Genomic DNA, 21,802 nt, shown 5'->3' on the forward strand with positions numbered 1-21,802 from the left:
GACGAGAAAAAGTCCAGAGATGTGTGATTACTTACACAAGGTCACACAGTTAATGGAGGATTAAGTACTAAAACTCTAGTTATTATGTTCTACCATGCCAAACTTTTCTTGCAACAATACACAGCTAATTTATTTTCCCTTCGTTCTTCCTTTTCTTCCTTTTTCTTTTTTTCTCCTTTCATTTTTTCTCTTTTCTTTGCAAATTTCTTACCTTCTTTCCTTCTTTATGTTTTCTCTCTCTCTCTCTCTGCCTCTCTCTTTCTTTCTTTATCTTTTTTCTGTGCCAACTTTACTGGGTGAAGGGGTAACTAGGTAGCTGGTGAAACATTGTGTGTGTGTCTGTGAGGATGTTTCCAGAAGAGATGAGCCTTGGAGTCAGTAGACCAAGTGAAGAAGATTGCTGTCATCAATATGGGTGAGCATGACTCAGTCTTTTGAGAGCCAGATAGAAGCAGAAGGTAGAGAAATGGCAAATTCACTCTCTCTTCTGGAGCTGGGATGTCCATTTTCTCCTGCCCTCTGACATGAGAACTCCCCCTTCCAGGTTCTCCAGCTTGCAGACAGTCAGTTATGGCACTTCTGGCCTCCATAATCCTGTGAGCCAATTTCTATAATAAACCCCCTCTTATGTATCCCTTTATATATCCTATTGGTTCTGTTTCTCTGGAAAACGCTAGTATTTTTCTTTCTTTTTTAAAATGGAATAAAATTTGAAACCAAAGATTAAAAATATTGCATACTTTAACCCACTACACTGTCTACCCCTCCAGGCACCATTAAGAAACCTTCAATAGTTTCTTTGAACTGAAACTTGTCATACAGGTTCTCAGCCTGGAAACAACCTCATTATTTGTGGAGTGGCTTTAAAAAATAATTTGAAAATAATTCCTTATGTATTTTACTTTTTTTCACTTTCCATAACTCAGTGTATCTCCATACTATCCATTTTAACACTGGTATCTTATAAAGTCATTTAAAATGCATCCATTGAAACAGTGAGTAAAATTTTATCATGCAGGTCAACAAAATTTGACATGGGTTTCATGCATCCAGATTTATTTTAGCATGTTAGATATCATTTTAACTTGGCTAATAGAGTTTTAACTTTACCTTAATTTTAACTTTACCCTAATAGAGTTTTAAAGTTAAAAAAACATAAACTTGAACACTAATCTACTTTTACAAGTAACTGTGATCCAAATAACTAAGTGGCATGCATACTGAGGCCACTTGGTTTATCAACAATAGAAACAACACTAGAACTCAAGTCTACTGAATGGAAATCCAGTTCAATTATTTATTCCACCACATCATATTGACCCTCCCTCCAAAAGAAAGTTTACAGATCAACACATAGCTGTTTGCATCTTTCCAGTCCTAATGCTCCTAAAATAAACTTTTATCTGTAAGTTTTGCTTCAACAATTATTCTTATTTGGGGATGGGAAGGGCAGAGGATATTTTGATTCTGTCTTCCTTTCTTGGGTTCCACCTTTCTTTCATTGCTGGCCCCTCACTGCAGTTGCCCTACTGAAATGGTGAACAAACTTCCAGGTTCTTGCCTTACATCACGAAAGAAGGGGGAAAAAAAGCAGTTCCTTATACCTGTGAAGCAGGTTTCCTTCCTGGCTGGTACAAGCCATCAATTCTTAGGAAAATAGCTGCATCAAGAAGTCAGCTATGCAGTTCCTTAAGGATTTGGGCATGGTAGAAGGTGGCAGAATGAGACTGAGTTTTCATATTTCAACCTTTATAGAGTCTGTATAACTTTACTCTCAGAGAAAAGTCTTCACCTACAATATCTCCCCTTAGTCAACGCCTAAGCCCATCAAAATACCAAAAACCAAGCACCTCCAGGTCTCTACACGAAGACCCAGGACCCGGCCAACGCCCCCAACACCCCTGACATTCTCGAGATCGAGTTCACAAAAGGGGACCCGTGAAGATGACCAACGTCAAGGATAGCACCACCCACCAGACCTCCTTGGAGCTCCTCATGGTACCTGAGTCAAGTCGCAGGCAAGCACGGTGTGGGCCGCACTGACATCGTAGAGAGCCGCTTCATTAGAATGAAGTCTTGAGGTATCTGCAAGACCCCACAGGCACCATCCTTTACCACACCTATTTAGATATGGAGGCCTTCACCATGGACCGGGAAGTGCGCCAAATCAAACAAGGCCTGGGTTTGAAATTTGCTAAGCTGATGTATACTGGTTTCTGGCACAGCCCTGAGTGTGAATTTGTCCGCCACAGCATCGCCAAGTCCCAGGAGCGAGTGGAAGGGAAAGTGCAGGTGGCTGTCCTCAAGGACCAGGTGTACATCCTTGGCCAGGAGTTCCCACTGTCTCTCTACAATGAGGAACTGGTGAGCATGAACATGCAGGGTGATTATGAGCCAATTGATGCCACCGGGTTCATCAACATCAATTCCCTCAGGCTGAAGGAATATCATCATACCCAGAGAAAGGTCACTGCCAAATAGACCCCTGTACAATGAGGAGCTGGGGCCTCCTCAATTTGCAGATCCCCCAAGTAAAGGCACTAATTGTTGTGATAATTTGTAACTGTGACTTGCTCTCCCCGGCTGGCAGTGTAGTAGGGCTGCCAGGTCCCAGCTTTGTTCCCTGGTTCCCCTGAAGCCAGCAAATGTCATCATCGAAGGTAAGGATGAAGGGCAGCTATGGTGGGGAGCTATAAAATGACAATTAAAAGATGAATATATATATATATATATATAAAAATCTATATAATGTCTCAAAATATATATTATATATTTTATATATATATATAAAATTCTACCTCTATAATCTCTTTACTTCAGTATTTCCAAAGTGTCTTTATCTTAGTTGGTAAGTACATAAAGCATAAAATCTTTCATCACTGTTAAGCACTCCTTGACACTGTCAGTCTCTTTGATTACCAAACCAGCTTCCTCTCCTAGGCCTTTCCCCAACCCTTTGACTAATCTTTAGCCTTCCTTTTCAGTCTTCTCCTCCTGTCAATCCCTTAAATATGGTACCCTGCTCTTTTCTCAATATCCAAGCTCCTCTGGCCAGTGCATCTATTAAGTTGGCACCTAACTGATCCCTCACAATATTACACTTTAGCCCAGGTCTCTCTCATACCCTAGCAGATAAATATCTAGAGTTGTGCTGCCTAATACAAAAGCCACTAGACACATATGGCTATTCCATAAATTTAAGTTAATTAATACTTAATATAACTTAAAACTTAATTTGAAGTTCCCACTAGCCACATGTGCTTACTGGTTACCATACCGGACAGAACAAATATAAAACATTTCTGTCAATGCCAAAAGTTCTACTGGATAGTGCTGCTCTAGAACTTTCTACAAATGGCATCACAATAACTCATCTCTGTCTTAAAATGCCTCGAACTCATCTTACATGAATGTCCAAACCTGCTCTTACATATCCATCTTCTTTCTTGTCTCTACTCTAACCCTATTGCTACTGCCTTAGTTCCCGTAAACTTTGCAACAGTATCCTAACTGATCTTCCTTCCCGTAGTCCTACAGCCCCCTAAATGCACTTTTCAGGATGCAGCCAAGGATCTCTTTCCAGACTGTAAGTCTGGCTGTGTTAATCCTCTGGTAATAACTCTTCAGTGGTTTCCCAGTGGCTAAATAAGGTAACCACTTAATTTATCATCTGAATCCAGGCAATTTTGATAATTTGGTGTTATTAACAATTATACAGCCATAATAGGACTAAATTGGGACTCTCAGAGGTAAACAAGTCTGTATGGTCACCCTGCATAGAGACTAAATTTCTTGGCATAGCTCCTGTCCTCTTACATGATCGAGGCCCATATGTGTCTTCAACAGTATAGACCTCCTTGCCATTTACTGAATGTGATGTCCTCTTTCACATTTCTGTGAATTTACTTGTTCAAATCCCAATGCCTGGATCAGTCACACTCTCCTTGTCATGCCTGTAAAAATACAGAATTCTTAAAGATGTATATGGCTGAGCGGGCGCGGTGGCTCACGTCTGTAATCCCAGCACTTTGGAAGGCAGAGATGGGCGGATCACGAGGTCAAGAGATCAAGACCATCCTGGCCAAGATGGTGAAACCCCGTCTCTACTAAAAATACAAAAAAATTAGCTGGGTGTGGTGCTGTGTGCCTGTATTCCCAGCTACTTGGGAGGCTGAGACAGGACAATCACATGAACCCAGAAGGCAGAGGTTGCAGTGAGCTGAGATCGCGCCACTGCACTCCAGCCTGGGTGACAAAAAAAAAAAAAAAAAAAGTATATAAGCATTACATATATACTGTTTTATTTCAAAATATTGCATTTCCTGTATGTAAAATAATATATAATTCTCAGAGAAATTTGGAAAATGTAGAAAGTTTTAAAGAGAGCAAAATCATCCACCTTTCTACCACTCTGAGGCAACTACAGTTAACAATTCATTGTGTATTTTTTCTTTTCTTTTTTTATGTGTACCTTTGTATTGTTTTCTTTCTGAAATTTAGTTTTTTCTATTTTACAGCAAGCTTTTATCATGTGATATATTATTTACATTTTCTGTCATTAAATAGCCTCTGCCGTTAAAACTCATAATTACTGGATATTAATTCACTGTATGAAGATGTAACAGTTTGATCTTATGTTGGATATTTAGATTGCTTGAACCTTATAAAATTTATAAGAAATTAAATGTTTTCTCATAGCAAAAGCAATTCATATTTATTGTAGACTTTTGGAAGAAAAATCCACAAAGAAGAGACATCACCTTTTGAAAAATTACTTTTATAATAGTTGAAAGATAAATCTGTATGAAAATATATTTTTGAAATTGTTTTAAATCATTCAAAAAATATTCTATTTCTAGAAATGTGGAAAAGCAAAATTTCAAGAATGCAAGTATTGCATAAAGGTACATTTTTATAGTTATGAATTTTTAAAAATATTTAATACTGCCACTAAGCTAAATTCTTCTAAATGTATAACATTAAATATGTTTGTAAGAAATACTTCTTAAGATATTTAGCAGCATTCCAGAAACTCTACCCATGAACATTAAGATGGAATGCAACCTTTCTGAAAATTTTCACTGCATTTTACTCATGGATGAAACAGAGAGGTTCATCTTTCAAATGTTATGCAAAGCTTCTAACCAGGAAATTTTGGAAAATATAAATTATTTATAACAAAGATGTAAGACTTAACCAAGTGTAATTGAACTTGAATTTGTGGTTCTAGGAAACATAATTAATATATCACAGATAGAGTCACCATTTTCCTTTTCAGCGAGTGAAAGGTAGACTTGTGAATATATGAATACCAGAATATGTGTGAAAACACTACCATAGTTTTATTACTTGCTGCTATTCTATTCATTTTACAATGACTTCATTGGATCTCAATTAAACTTAATATGCCACATCGTGGCAGGAAAATGTCGCAGATTTATTCCAGTGGTCTCTACACACTTACCCATGACAGAAATGTTTTTGCTACCTCCTTTCAAAAAAAGAGATATCAAAATATTTGGAATGGAGACATGGTGACTGACTAATACTAATATGATATTGGATTTTGGAGAAGGTAGTTCAGAACTATAAAAATATCAAGAATTCTTCTCTGCTCCAAGCCCTAAACATATACATAGTATATGACCTAGAAATTATGATTGAAAAAACACCACCTTCAGAGATTGGGCAGAATTTCAGCAAGCACACCAGCATGTAAACATAGCACCAACCAGCTGCCATGGACAAACTAACAGGCACAGCAGCACTTGGCCATTCTGAACTGGGCCCCGAAAAAGGGCATGTGACTTATTGCTGTAGGTGGTGTTTGGGATTATCTGGGAACATCCGTGTGAGAGTGTAGCCAGTAGGCAGCACACATTTGTGCAGGCTCATTATGAAAATGTAAAAATACCATCAAACATACTTTGGTTTCTTTCGCCAATGTAGGAAAAAAGGAAAGATAAGATGAATGGCTCTAAACGAAGCTGAACATAGAGTGTGCTGGTTATTTCAGGAGATAGAGCCTGGTGCTTACTAGTGAATCAAGTGTAGCATGAACTAACAGGCATGAAAATAGGTACTAATCCTAATGTCTAAGGGGTGAACCCAAATCAGTTCAGATTTAATCTACCTCAGTGTTCCGTTTAATTGGTCATTTCCGACTGCCAATGTATTTGGTAGGAGAAAATTCAAACTATAGTTTGCTATAAGTCCGTGCTGAGATTCTGTATGGCTTTCACAGAGCAGCAGAGGGAGAGGCAGGGATCAGTGATAGCAGAGCTGATACCAGTTGGCCAGACTACTGAGATAAACACACAGCTGTCCTGGCACCAGCGAACAGAGATCTCCCGCAGCTCACGCTTTTCACCCTGAAATGTGTAATTCCTCCCTCAAATAGGGTACAATGCTAACATTTTTTTAACCTCACTTATAAATATTCTTCTATGCATAAGTATGCACCCAACTGCATTTCTTGTTCCTGTAGCTGTTTGTTATAGATAAAACAAATATTTTTATACATAAAATCATGTTTTCCTTTGGCTTCCAACAGGATTCTGTAGCAGAGATCCTTAAGGAACTTAAACTAAGTCTATGACCACTGCAGGCAAGTAAAAGAAGCTTTCATATTTAATAACAAAACTTTACTGGTGGCTGGCAAAATAGCCGAATAGGAACATCTCTGGTCTGCAGCTCCCAGCAAGATCAACAGAGAAGGCAGGTGATTTCTGTATTTCCCACTGAGGTACCTGGCTCATCTCATTGGGACTGGTTAGACAGTGACTGCAGCCCATGGAGGGTGAGCCAAAGCAGAGTGGGGTATTGTCTCACCCGGGAAAGGCAAGGAGTCCCCTAGCCAAGGGAAGCCGCGAGGGACTGTGCCCTGAGGAATGGTGCATTCCAGCCCAGATACTACACTTTTCCCATGGTCTTCTCAACCTGCAGACCAGGAGATTCCCTCCGGTGCCTACACCATCAGGGCCCTGGGTTTCAAGCACAAAAGTGGGTGGCCATTTGGGCAGACACTGAGCCAGCGGCATGAGATTATTTTCATACCCAGTGGCGCCTGGAATAGCAACGAGACAGAACCGTTCACTCCCCTGTAAAGGGGGCTGAAGTCAGGAAGCACGGTGGTATAGTTCAGCGGATCCCATGCCCATGGAGCCCAGCAAGCTAAGATCCACTGGCTTGAAATTCTTGCTGCCAACACAGACGTCTGATGTCAACCTGGGATGCTTGGCTTAGTGGGGGAAGAGGCATCTGCCATTACTGAGGCTTGAGTAAGCTGTTTTCCCCTCACACTGTAAACAAAGCTGTGGGGGAAGTTCAGACTAGGTAGAGCCCACCACAGGCCAGCAAAGCCACTATAGCCAGACTGTCTCTCTAGATTCCTTCTCTCTGGGAAGGGCATCTCTGAAAGAAAGGCAGCAGCTGCAGTCTGAGGATTATAGATAAAACTCCCATCTCCCAGGGACAGAGCACCTGGGGGAAGGAGCAGCAGTGGGCACAGCTTCAGTAGACTTAAACGTTCCTGCCTGCCAGCACTGAAGAGAGCAGCAGATCTCCCAGCACAGTGCTAAAGCTCTGCTAAGGGTCAGACTGTCTCTTCAAGTGGCTCACTGAGCCCTGTGCCTCCTGACAAGGAGACACCTCCCAACAGGGGTCAACAGATACCTCACACAGAAGAGCTTCAGCTAGAATCTGGCAGGTGCCTCTCTGGGATGAAGCTTCCAGAGGAAGGAGCAGATAGTAGTCTTTCCTGTTCTGCAGTCTCTGCTGGGGATACCCAGGCAAACAGGGTCTGGAGTGGACGTCCAGCAAACTCCTGCACATCTCCCACAGAAGGTCCTGACTGTTAGAAGGAAAACTAACAAACAGAAAGGAATCGCATCAACATCAACAAAAAGGACATCCACACAAAAACCCCATCTGAAGGTCACCCGCATTGAAGACCAAAGGTAGATAAATCCACGAATATGAGGAGAAACCAGCTCAAAAAGGCTGATAATTCCAAAACCCAGAACGCCTCTTCTCCTACAAAGGATCACAATTCCTCCAGGGCATGGGAACAAAACTGGACAGAGAGTGAGTTTGATGAATTGACAGAAGTAGGCTTCAGAAGGTGGTAATAACAAACTCCTCCAAGCTAAAGGAGCATGTTCTAACCCAATGCAAGGAAGCTAAGAACCTTGAAAAAAGGTTAGACAAATTGCTAACTAGAATAACCAGTTTAGAGAAGAACATAAATGGCCTGATAGAGCTAAAAAACACAGAATGAAAACTTTGTGAGGCATACGCAAGTATCAATAGCTGAAACGATCAAGAGGAAGAAAAGATATCAGAGATTGAAGATCAACTTAATGAAATAAAGCATGAAGACAAGATTAGAGAAAAAAAAATGAAAAAGAATGAACAAGGCCTCCAAGAAATATGGGACTATGTGAAAAGACCAAACCTACATTTGATTGGTGTACCTAAGAGTGATGAGGAGAATGAAAACAAGTTGGAAAACATACTTCAGGATATTATCCAGGAGGACATCCCAACTTAGCAAGACAGGCCAACATTCATATTCATGAAATACACAGAACATCAGAAAGATACTCCTCGAGAAAGGCACATAATCATCAGATTCACCAAGGTTTAAATGAAGGAAAAAATGTTATGGGCAGCCAGAGAGAAAGGTCAGGTTACCCACAAAGGGATGCCCATCAGACTACCAGCAGATCTCTCTGCAGAAACCCTACAAGTCAGAAGAGAGTGGGGACCAATATTCAACATTCTTAAAGAAAAGAATTTTCAACCCAGAATTTCATATCCAGCAAAACTAAGCTTCATATGCAAAGGAGAAATAAAATCCTCTACAGAAAAGCAAATGCTGAGAGATTTTGTCACCACCAGGCCTGCCTTACCAGAGCTCCTGAAGGAAGCAATAAATATAGAAAGGAAACACCAGTACCAGCCACTGCAAAAACATATCAACTTGTAAAGACCATCGACACTATGAAGAAACTGCATCAACTACCAGGCAAAATAACCAGCTAGCATCATAATGACAGGATCAAATTCACACATAACAATATTAAACTTAAATGTAAACAGGCTAAATGCCCCAATTAAAAGACACAGACTGGCAAATTGGATAAAGAGTTAAGACCCATCAGTGTGCTGTATTCAGGAGACCCATCTCACATGCAAAGACACACATAGGCTCAAAATAAATGGATGGAGGAAGATTAACCAAGAAAATGGAATGAAAAAAAAAAGCAAGGGTTGCAATCCTAGTCTCTGATAAAACAGACTTTAAACCAACAAAGAAAAAAAGAGACAAAGAAGGGCATTACATAATGTTAAAGGGATCAACGCAACAAGAAGAGCTAACAATCCTAAATATATATGCACCAAATACAGGAGCACCCAGATTCATAAAGCAAGTTCTTAGAGATCTACATAAAGACTTAGACCCCCACGCAATAATAGTGGGAGACTTTACACCGCACTATCAATATTAGACAGATCAATGCAGTAGAAAATTAACAAGGATATTCAGGACTTGAACTCAGCTCTGGACCAACAAGCAGACTTAATAGACATCTACAGAACTCTCCACCCCAAATCAACAGAGTATACATTCTTCTCAGCACCACATCACACTTATTCTAAAATTGACCACATAATTGGAAGTAAAACACTCCTTAACAAATGCAAAAGAACAGAAATCATAACAAACAATCTCTCAGACCATAGTGCAATCGAATTAGAACTCAGGATTAAGAAACTCACTCAAAACCGCACAACAACATGGAAACTGAACAACCTGCTTCTGAATGACTACTGGCTAAACAATGAAATTAAGGCAGAAATAAGTAAGTTCTTTGAAACCAATAAGAAGAAAGACACAGTGTACCAGAATCTGTGGGACACAGCTAAAGCAGTGTTTAGAGGGAAATTTATAGCACTAAATGCCCACAGGAGAAAGCAGGAAAGATCTAAAATCCACACCTTAATATCACAATTAAAATAACTAAAGAAGTGGGAGTAAACAAATTCAAAAGCTACCAGAAGACAAGAAATAACTACAGTAAGAACAGAACTGAAAGAGATAGAGACACAAAAAACCCTTGAAAAAAATGAATGAATCCAGGAGCTAGTTTTTTGAAAACATTAACAAAATAGACCAGTAGCCAGATTAATAAAGAAGAAAAGAGAGAAGAATCAAATAGACACAATAAAAATGATAAAGGGGATATCACCACTGATCCCACAGAAATACAAACTGCCATCAGAAAATACTACAAACACCTGTACTCAAATACACTAGAAAATCTAGAAGAAATGGATAAATTCCTGGACATGTACACCTTCCCAAGTCTACATCAGGAAGAAGTCGAATCCCTGAATAGACCAAAAATGAGTTCTGAAATTGAGGCAGCAATTCATAGCCTGCCAACCAAAAAAAGCACAGGAGCAGAGGGATTCACAGCTGATTTCTACCAGAGGTACAAAGGGGAGTTGGTACCATTCCTTCTGAAGCTATTCCAAATATTAGAAAAAGAGGGAATCCTCCCTAACTTATTTTATGAGGCCAGCATTTTCTTGATCCAAAACTTGGCAGAGACATAACAGAAAAAGAAAATTTCAGGACAATATCCCTGAAGAACATCGATGTGAAAATCATCAATGAAATACTGGCAAACTGAATCCAGCAGCACATCAAAAAGCTTATTCACCATGATCAAGTCAAATTCATCCCTGGGAAGCAAGTCAAGTTCAACATAAGCAAATCAATAAACATAATCCATCATATAAACAGAACCAACACAAAAACCACATGATTATCTCAATAGATGCAGAAAAGGCCTTCGATAAAATTCAACACCCTTCCATGCTAAAAATTCTCAATAAATTAGGTACTGGTGGAACGTATCTCAAAATAGTGAGAGCTATTTACGACAAACCCATAGCCAATATCACACTGAATGGGCAAAAGCTGGAAGTATTCCCTTTGAAAACTAACACCAGACAAGGATGCCATCTCTCACAAGGCTGCCTCTCTCAGGAAGAGAGGAAGTCAAATTGTGTCTGTTTGCAGATGATGTGATTGTATATTTAGGAAACCTCATTGTCTTAGCTCAAAACCTCCTTAAGCTAATAAGCAACTTCAGCAAATTCTCAAGACAAAATTAATATGCAAAAATCACAACCATTCCTATACACAAATAACAGACAAACAGAGAGCCAGATCATGAGTGAACTCCCATTCACAATTGCTACAAAGAGAATAAAACACCTAGGAATACAAACTACAAGGGATGTGAAGGACCTCTTCAGGGAGCACTACAAACCACCGCTCAAGGAAATAAAACAGGACACAAATAAATGGAAAAACATTCCATGTTCATGGATAGGAAGAATCAATATCGTGAAAATGGCCATCTGGCCCAAAGTAATTTATAGATTCAGTGCTATCCCGATCAAGTTACCACTGACTTTCTTCATAGAATTAGAAAAAAACTACTTTAAATTTCATATGGAACCAAAAAAGAGCCTGTATAGCCAAGAAAATCTTAAGCAAAAAGAACAAAGTGGGAGACATCACACTACCTGACTTCAAACTGTACTAAATGGCTACAGTAACCAAAACAGCATGGTACTGGTACCAAAACAGAGATACAGACCAATGGAACAGAACAGAGGCCTCAGAAATAATGCCACACATCTAGAACCATCTGATCTTTGACAAACCTGACAAAAACAAGCAATGGGGAAAGGATTCCTTATTTAATAAATGATGTTGGGAAAACTGGGTAGCCATATGCAAGAAAACTGAAACTGGACCCCTTCCTTACAACTTATACAAAAATTAACTCAAGATGGATTAAAGACTTAAATGTAAGACCTAAAACCATAAAAACCCTAGAAGAAAACCTATGCAATACCATTCAGGACATAGGCATGAGCAAAGACTTCATTACCAAAACACCAAAAGCAAAGGCAACAATGACAAATGGCATCTCATTAAACTAAAAAGCTTCTGCACAGCAAATGAAACTATCATCAGAGTGAACAGGCAACCTACACAATGGGAGAAAATTTTTGCAATCTATCCATATGACAAAGGGCTAATATCCAGAACTACAAAGAACTCAAACAAATTTACAAGAAAAAAACAAACAACCCCATCAAAAAGTAGGCAAAGGATATGGACAGATACTTCTCAAAAGAAGACATTTATGCAGCCAACAGACACATGAAAAAATGCTCATCATCACTGGTCATTAGAGAAATGCAAATCAAAACCATAGCCAGTTAGAATGGCAATCAGCAAAAAGTCAGGAAACAATAGATGCTGGAGAGGATGTGGAGAAATAGAAATGCTTTTGCACTGTTCGTGGGAGTGTAAATTAGATCAACTTGTGGAAGACAGTGTGGCAATTCCTCAAGGATCTAGAACCAGAAATACCATTTGACCCAGCAATTGCATTACTGGGTATATACCCAAAGGATTATAAATCATTCTACCATAAAGACACATACACACATATGTTTATTGCAGCACTGTTCCCAATAGCAAAGACTTGGAACCAACCCAAATGTCAATCAAAGTTAGACTGGATATAGAATATGTGGCACATATACACCATGGAATACTATGCAGCCACAAAAAAGCATGAGTTCATGTCCTTTGCAGGGACATAAATGAAGCTGGAAACCATCATTCTCAGCAAACTAACACAGGAACAGAAAACCAAACACCACATGTTCTCACTCATAGGTGGGAATTGAACAATGAGAACATACGGCCACAGGGAGGGGAACATCACACACCAGGGCCTGTCACGGGGTGGGGGTCTGGGGGAGGGATAACATTAGGAGAAATACCTAATGTAGATGATGGGTTGATGGGTGCAGCAAACCACCATGGCACGTGTATACCCATGTAACAAACCTGCATGTTCTGTACATGTATTCCACAACTTAAAGTATAATAAAAAATAATTTTAAAAAATTTACTGTTGCAGGGGGCTTCAAGGGTTTTAAATCACTTTTACATATAATTATTTTAGGATTGCAATAACCTAGTACATAGGACAGAAGTTATTATCATTATTATACCAATGAGTAAACTACTCTGGGTTTAGTGATGTTTCATGTATTGTTTAAGGACCTATGACTAATAAGTGACCAGGTTTTCTAACTTACAGTTCAGTATTTGTTCTTCTACACTGTGAATTGAATAACTGCCCTTTTTTCTCAAAATTTCAAGATATAGATAGATGTCTCTAGGTAAGTGTCTATATCTATTTCTTATTTAAGTCTCTATATGTAGTAATACAGATAAGATTTATATGGAAATCTAGATACAGAAATCTAAATACATTTTTATATGTGTGTGCATGTATAATATTTACTTTGAAATTTAGAATTTCCTTTGAAGTCAGGGAGTAGTGAGAGGATGACCTCTCTGCTCTGCCTACATGGGAAGCAACACAGGAGGAAATAACTCTCCATCCTGGAAATACACAAAGTGTGAGTCATCTATTTAATGTGATGGCAATGGTCTCTACCATCTGAGGTCACTTCTTGTACTTGGAGAAAGTTGGCAGAATAACTTCCAACCCACAAGTCAGGAAGTTAGGCTATTGAAAGTTTTATTTAAATGACCTTTCTCTTTTGCAAATTCTGAATTTGAGGCTATAAGTAAAATAGAATAAAAAGGGGAATAAAAATATCAATAAGAGTTGAGTAAATAATGGAAAGTTGATACCACAATAGATGATGTCCAAAAGACAGCTAAGCATAAAACATGAAAATGTCAAGTGAAATGAAGGCAAGATTTGTCTCACATGGTGTGAATTTCTAAAATCTCTTAGGAATAATTTTTATTAGCTGCCAAATCTTAAGAAAGATTGAATTGTATTTGTCAATGCAAGATCAATCGGGTCTTATACCTTGTTGTTATATTTGGCACTTCAGTAAGGTACTTTTGCACAATTATGTCAACACACTGAGTTAGCCTTTGTCAAGAAAGGCAAGCACTTAAATTCTTGTCAGCCTGTCATGTCATTAAAAAAAAAGGATCTAAGAGTCAAGAACAATAAGCAACTATTCTTGGCTTCATTAGTGCCTGTATTTTGATCTTTTCCTTTTGACACTCTTTCTCAGGCACATCTGGGCAAGTCTAGTTACATTAAGCCCAGTTTAAAGGAAACTGAAAATTCCACAGTGAAGTTCTCCACTTGACTGACAGCTATTTCACTCTCAGGAAGAGTGGCAATTGAGTATGATTATCTTTCACTTTGAGATGCATTTGTAATATGAACAGGTGCATCCAAGCTAAGTTGGGGTTAGTAATGAATGGAAGAATCTGTAGTGACTGTTGGAACCAAAATTAATGTGAATAACGCAGAGAGGCTGCCAGAGAGATGAGATCAAGGATAGATTAAGTACCACAAATCTCATTAGTTGGTACCTAGGACAATAAATAGTAGATGGTTTAATTATGTTTTACAATGAAAGAAAGCATATATTGAGGAGCGACTGCAATGTTAACTATTAATTAGATACACAAATGTTACTCTTCATTAGTCTGCATTTCTTAAAATAAATAAACACTCAGAGATCATGTTTAATTCTCTGCTGACTAATAACAATGTTAGAAATATGACTAATAACAATGTTAGAATCATAAAAAAGTCAGTTCCTGGAAATAGCATACCTTTGTTTCTCATGCAATCAGTATTTTCAGTGGCTTCATTACAAAGATTAAAATAGTCTTAGCTATTTTTCATTCTCAGTGTAATTAAGTATTTTCTGTAGTCAGAGATCCTAACTCCGAGACAGGGGAGTTAGGAAATGCCTTTTGGTGAGTCCTCACAAAGGATATTCAGGGCTAAGTCTACTAGGGAGGAATTACTTTATCTTTTAAAGATGGGGTTGAAAGTATGTCTCTATAAGAAATATCTTCATTACAGACAAAATGCAAGAATGAAAATGGCTGCATTCTGTTCTAATTTTCTTTATAATTATTATTTTTCTTTTCTTAAAGTAAACTTTGAGGACTTACAGTAACAGGCATTTACATATTTCTCCTTACAAGAATAGTTAACCACGTAACTCCCCAACAAGATAGGAGAACTCCATGAGAATAGGGGCCCTCTATTGGTTTTGTTTATTAACGTAGACTCAGTTCTTATAACAATACCTGGAACTTAATAAAATCTCAGTAAGTATTTGTGGAATAAATAAGTGTACTTAAACTGTGTTTTTAAACTGGATTCCTGAATGTTAACATCTCTACACCCCCTCTACACCATGTGAATGGTGAAAGATCCTTCTTCACAGGCTTTTGAGTTAGACAAGGCTGGGTTCTACTCTAAGCCAATCACAATGAACTGAGCCTCAGTTTCCTTTTATATAAAATAAGACTTACAATGCTCACTTTGCCTGGATGTACAGTAATCCTCCCCCTAACCCTTATCAGAGGAAAATATATTAGAACATTCCCAGGGGATGCCTGAAACCGTGGATACACTCAAACCCCATATGTGCTGGGTTTTTTTCTCTACGGTAGCAGGCAGGTGGCACATACAGCATGGATACGCTGGACAGAGGATTATTCACATTCTACGCGGGAGACTTCATCGCTCTACTCGGAATGGTTAGCAATTTAAAGGTTATGAATTGTTTACTTCTGGAATTGAATATTCCATTTAATATTTTGGGGCATTGTTGACCACAGGTAACCGAAGCCTTGGAAGGTAAAGCCGAAGATAACGGGGGGACTCCTGTCATGTAGACTGGAGATAATGTGCACACATGAACACAAAGTACAGGAGAATATTTGATATATATATTATAGGTGCAATAAATTAAGATTATTTCTACCATTTGTTACCTACACCATTCTACTAAAGTAGTTTAAAATAAAATGTTAAGCCAAAGATTAGTGCAACCTCTTATAACTCCAAAAAATTAACCTAGCAAGAACAAGCAATTTGTTGAAGGATCAAAAAGTTGTGCTCTCCAGGAGAGAGAGGGGGTCTGTACCAATTCCTACTGAAGAATTCGAGGGCAGAATTCACAGGATGAATCCTCTATTTTTAACTACACATTGATTTTGGTGTCATTCAACATACGTTTTCTTAGACCTCACAAAGCTAATATGTAATCTCTTTTTAATACTAATCTTAACCTCTTATTTTTGTTCAGCTCCTCTGTCTTCAAAACAAGTTAAATAAACTTGGAAACCCTACATGATGAATCAGTTCTTCAAATAATTATAACATATATTAATTTAGATTATCACGAGTATTAGTTGAACTGGATCAATTCAACTTTTTTGTATATTTCGTTTCAACTTTTTAGAGTTTAAGAACTAAACAATACTTAGTAAAATACTTCTTCACCTTATCAAAACACTAGAAAACTTAGTCTGTGCCTAAGGGAGAGTGTGATACTGTTGGGTGGCATCCTGCCACTTTACAGAGGCCTCAGATCACACTATTCTTTTGAGCAAATTAAAATTATGCTGGATGGCTTGAAAACATCTGGAGAAGCCTTCTTAGCTCCCGGCACTAGTTTCTTCCTGCATCTGCTTCCACCACACCTTTTAACTACCTTCTCCACCATCACTTCACACCTTATTCCTGCTTTTCTAATCACTTAAAGTCCTGCTCCAGTAAGTATGGTTAGGCGTCTGAACCATCAGTGTATCCATCTACACTCAACTGCAAGATGCAGCAGTGAGACACTCAGAGCAATGAAAACACAGGATCAAGGACAGCAGATCTCTGAGTTCATCACACAGACGCAATAGGCCTTGGCCAGACAACTGACTGAAGCTGCCTTATCTGTATATTAAGGGTGTTAAAAACACTGACTGTAGAAATTCCTCAAGGTTATTCAGAGGTTTCAAGTCTGTGAAAGCAGACTGTAACTAGAAGTGCTCTACAAATATTGGTTGCTTTTAGGATTATTACAAGAGAATCTCTTTTTCCCCAGACTTACTTGCTGAGATAAAGTTGCAAGGCAATTGATAACCACTAAAGAAGTAAGCTACAACAACATTAGTAGACTCAAGCACATTGAAGTAAAGGGTCAAAATAGTTTGAAATATCCAAGACACCACAATAGATAAACAATACTCTGAACTGGGAACTAGGCACAGATTTTTAATTGAGGCTTGAACTCTCACTCTATACATGGGGAAAGTGACTTAGCAAATTAGCAATTAATTATGTATCACATTACTGTACTAGGTATGCAACTCACATACATTATCTCTAATTTTAAAATATTATAGCAAGATAGCTATAATTATCTCTATTTTGTAGATGAGGACATGGAGACTCTGAGTGGCTTAGAGCATGACTAAGATTACAGACGTATGAAACAGTAGTTATCTTTCCAAAGTCCCTCCCTTCCCTACTCTATCATGTTACTGCTTTCTCCCTTAGTTGTCTGATCTGTGAATTGAATGGTCACTCCAAAGGTTTTCTTAGGTCCTCTTCAATTCTAACGTGGTGATTGACTGCAAGTGATGAGTACTCGGCCAGTTGGTGGACTGCAAATGATCTATTGAAGTAGCTTGAAATAAATCAACCATGTGCCTATGAATAGATTATAAGTGTCCCAAGATGTTGATGTTCTTAGCCCTCAGGCTTCTGGGTAGGAGCAAGGGGAAGCTGGAGTCCCTGGCTCTGTCACTATGTGTACCCTATTCCATTTACTCCATACTCCATACTCTTACTATGCAAGACAATTTTCAGCATGTTGGGACCAAAAGCCTCTGGGAAGTTCTGCAATAAATGCATCACATGGTTATATATAACACAAAAAGTGCTTTGTCGCTTGTATCTGTTGAATCCATATCACTCAGGCCATGTTGTGACTCTAGAAATGACTTGGTTTCCCCAGCAAAAACCCATAGCATAACTTATACATTCTCCAGCTTGTAGAGCTGAAGCCACAAATAAACTGTAGAAGCAGAGGAACTGATTAAGCCAAGAAAATTAAACGCAATTTTTGGAGCATAACCTAGGTAACTGTATTTACATGAAAGTTTATTTAAACTGATAGTCTTGCTACATTTCAAGATTTTATTAAGGAAATCAGGATGTATGTTGACCTTTCCCTGTGGACCAAATCAGTCTTGAATTCTGAGGCACAATATGAAATTCTCTTTAAATGATAGTAATCTTTTCTTTCCATCGATTCAGTAATTTTTAAAGCACATTGCATTGTAGAAACATGCAGAGTAGTTACTACTGAATACATCACTGACCTAGTTGATGTTTAAAAGGTTATCAAGCATGTACATCTTTGAAATATCAAGATTAGAGTTTCTTGAACAAATTATAAAGCTAGTACTTCCTCTTGGTTGGGAGGTCAGCTTCTAAACTTTATAGCTAGAAACTGATGCTCTTTGTGAAACAGAACTGTGGAAGTACAGTCCACTGTGGTTCCTACAGTATCCTTCTTTCCAGGCAGAGCCTTCTGGGGATGAGAAAGATGCTAAAGACAAAGGAGAATGAGTCAAAAACAAAGTATCCTGTGGGCAAAACCTCACCCATGCAATTAACTGAACCAGCCACTCCTAAATGGGACATGTGCCCTAAAAACCTGCTCTTCCAAGAAGCCAAATACTGCAAAGTTGCTGCAACTGCACCCCACTGCTTCAGTCTAAGACCAGTAGATATGCTCACATTGCTTGCAGAAGAAACAAGTCTCCACTGCTTCTCTCTTCAGCCTTTTGCCAACCTATATGTGCTTTCGGAACAGTATGGTTTCACATAAAAATTGCAGTTATTGAGGCTTGTTCATATGGAAAGTTAGAATGAAGGTGAGCATTTCTCTAATACAGAAAAATAAAAGTATTGGTTTTAACTTCGAGTCATCACAGTCTTTATTAAATGCACACCATTATTTATGGTGTACTCATATTATTTTTATTTATTTTTTATTTTTGAGACAGGCTGTCACTCTGTCACCCAGGCTAGAGTGCAGTGGTGAGATCTCAGCTCACTGGCGCATCGACCTTGCAGGCCCAAGCGATCCTCCCAAATCAGCCTCGTGAGTAGCAGGGGCCACAGGCACATGCCACCACACCTGGTTAATTTTTTTTTCTTTTTTAGAGATGGGGTTTTACCATGTTGCCCAGGCTGGTCTCGAACTCCTGAACTCAAGCGATCCACCCACCTTCGTATCTCAAAGTGCTGGAATTACAAGCATGAGCCACCACAACCCTAGTGTGCTAATATTAAAGAGTTTAAGTCTGGATGCTACTATGTCTGTTGGATTTAGAAAACATAACCAATAATCCATACATATAACCACAACAAAGTTTTCTTTCTTCCTCAGAAGTTAAGTTATCATCTCATTTTGCTTGTTGTGTTAAAAATGAGAAAGCTGATTGGGGACCAAAGTTTATTATCCTATAGTACTTGTGCAAATTACAGAACGAAAATAAATTAGCTATATAGAGAGGAATAAAAAGTATCTCTAATTGTGTTTATTTTTTGTGTATAAATATTGATTTTTTAATGTAGACTGTAAGAGACTTTCAAATAAGAATACCAGATTTATAAAAACCTTAATTAGGGCTTTCTGGGACAGAACAGAAGAGTTTGCCCACCAACAGTCCTACAAACCAGAATGTCTGAAGGCCTCAGAGAAAGATAATACCACGTCAAACAGGTGATAGAAAGGATTCAATTTAAAAAAAAATACTACATTAGTGAGGTGTTTATTTTTGTTTTCTCTTTTCAAAAAGAAAGAGATATACTGGCAATCTGACAAACTCTGAGGCTTGCTTGAATTCGTCCCTGATTGTGTCATGCTATCTCATGCTATATCCCTGAAATGTGTCATGCAACATCATGTTATATCCCTAAATGTGTCATGCTATCTCATGCTATATCCCTGAAATGTGTCAGGTAACATCATGCTATGTCCCTGAATGTGTCATGCTATCTTATGCTATATCCCTGAATATGTCATTCTATCTCATGCCATATACTTGAATGTGTCATTCTACATCATGCTATGTCCCTGAAATGCGTCATGCTGTCTCATGCTATATCCCTGAATGTGTCATGCTACATCATGCTATATCCCTGAATGCATCATGCCATCTCATGCTATATCCCTGAATGTGTAATGCTATCCCATGCTATATCACTGAATGTGTCATGCTATCTCATGCTATATCCCTGAAATGTGTCATGTAACATCATGCTATATTCCTGAATGTGTCATGCTATCTTATGCTATATCCCTGAATGTGTCATGCTGTCTCATGCTATATCCTTTAATGTGTCATTCTGCATCATGCTATATCCCTGAAATGTGTCATGCTACCTCATGCTATACCCCTGAATGTGTCATGCTACATCACGATTACACCCTTTTCGACATCTGTTCCCTCTGTCCTAAGTGCTCAGCATTTCTCCTCATAACAAATTCAGAGTCATCATTTAAGGTCCAGTTCTGATGTAACCACCTCAAGGAAGTCACCTTAGGTAATGGTTGAGTTGATCCATGATATCCATGGCCATGACAATTCTAGTCCTCACACTGGTTAAGGAAGTCCCTATTGCTAGACTTTTCCTTATGAGCAGAAACCAAGTTAGACATTGCTTTGCTTTTGCCCTGAGTTTTTCTTAGGATTAAACATAATGAATTAAACCACCTAGCACAAGATTTTTTGCACAAGATGTTTTGTCTATATGAAATAAATGCTTTCTGTTGTTATTATTTTTATTATGATTAGGTTGCACAACCCGCAGAGAGCACAGCTAAAACTCAGCCAACACAGACACACTGGACTTCTGTGGCGGCACTCAAGTGTAGGTCACTCCTATGCACCCAGGCTCCCGGGTTCTTTATTCCCTCTCTTATGTTCCAATTATACCTTAACATGTGGTGGATGCTTTGTGGTGTGTGTCAGAGAGGTGGAGTGGCAGATTAATGAAGGAAAGTTTTCCGCACACAGTCATAACAACATAGAACCACATACTTTTGTTCTACTCTCACTGACTTTTGGTAGCAACCTATGTGTGTCTGGTGTGTAAAACTAATGGGTTTTTTTGTGTGTGTTTTAACGACTAATATATGATAAATTGCAAATGAAGTTATTGCGTTACCAGCTTGATCTATTTAAAAAAATTTGGACACTGTTAATCTTTGTTCTTGTTTGTTCTTATTCTTAAACATAGGAGGAAATTTTATGTATCAAATATTTTTACAAAAAGGAAATTGCATAAAAAGTGACCAATTGGGACAAATAATATGTCTGTTCTTCACAATATTTAATACCATAGGTATTTGGAAATGTCTAGATATTTATAAATATCTAGATTTTTGTTAGCATATTACTGTAATAAGCTAAAATCTACTCATATATTTTTATGCATATACAATGTATGATTATAAAGTGATACAATTGATTTCTCATGCTGTATGCAAAATTTAGTCTTTATTCTACAGTCATATTAGCTGTGTGCTTTTGTCAGAGTTACAACGCATTAAACCAATCATAAATGTCAATGATGTGCAAAACAATGTGTTTGATGATCTCAAGGAAAAAACAAATCCCCGATTTTTAGGAACTTATGGTTCAGTAATACATATTCCTTGTCTTTGTGTTTTTCTTGCTTTCCCTTATTTTTTGACAGCATATGAAATTTAACTAGCAATATTAGAGGTCTCTAGAATATAAAGCAGATTGAGTCTCATTCTTTAAAGATTTCAAGCAGAATTATAACAGCAGCATATATGTGTGAAGGAAAGTAACTTTTAT

General features: G+C 38.2%; 1 pseudogene; it reads left to right on the top strand.

The window, feature by feature from the left end:
- The first annotated feature begins 421 nt into the window (after window positions 1-421).
- On the top strand, window positions 422-2,495 carry LOC105476743 (argininosuccinate synthase pseudogene; annotated as a pseudogene).
- Window positions 2,496-21,802: the final 19,307 nt, after the last annotated feature.

Source organism: Macaca nemestrina, chromosome 3, assembly GCF_043159975.1.
Source record: "Macaca nemestrina isolate mMacNem1 chromosome 3, mMacNem.hap1, whole genome shotgun sequence".
NCBI lineage: Eukaryota > Metazoa > Chordata > Mammalia > Primates > Cercopithecidae > Macaca > Macaca nemestrina.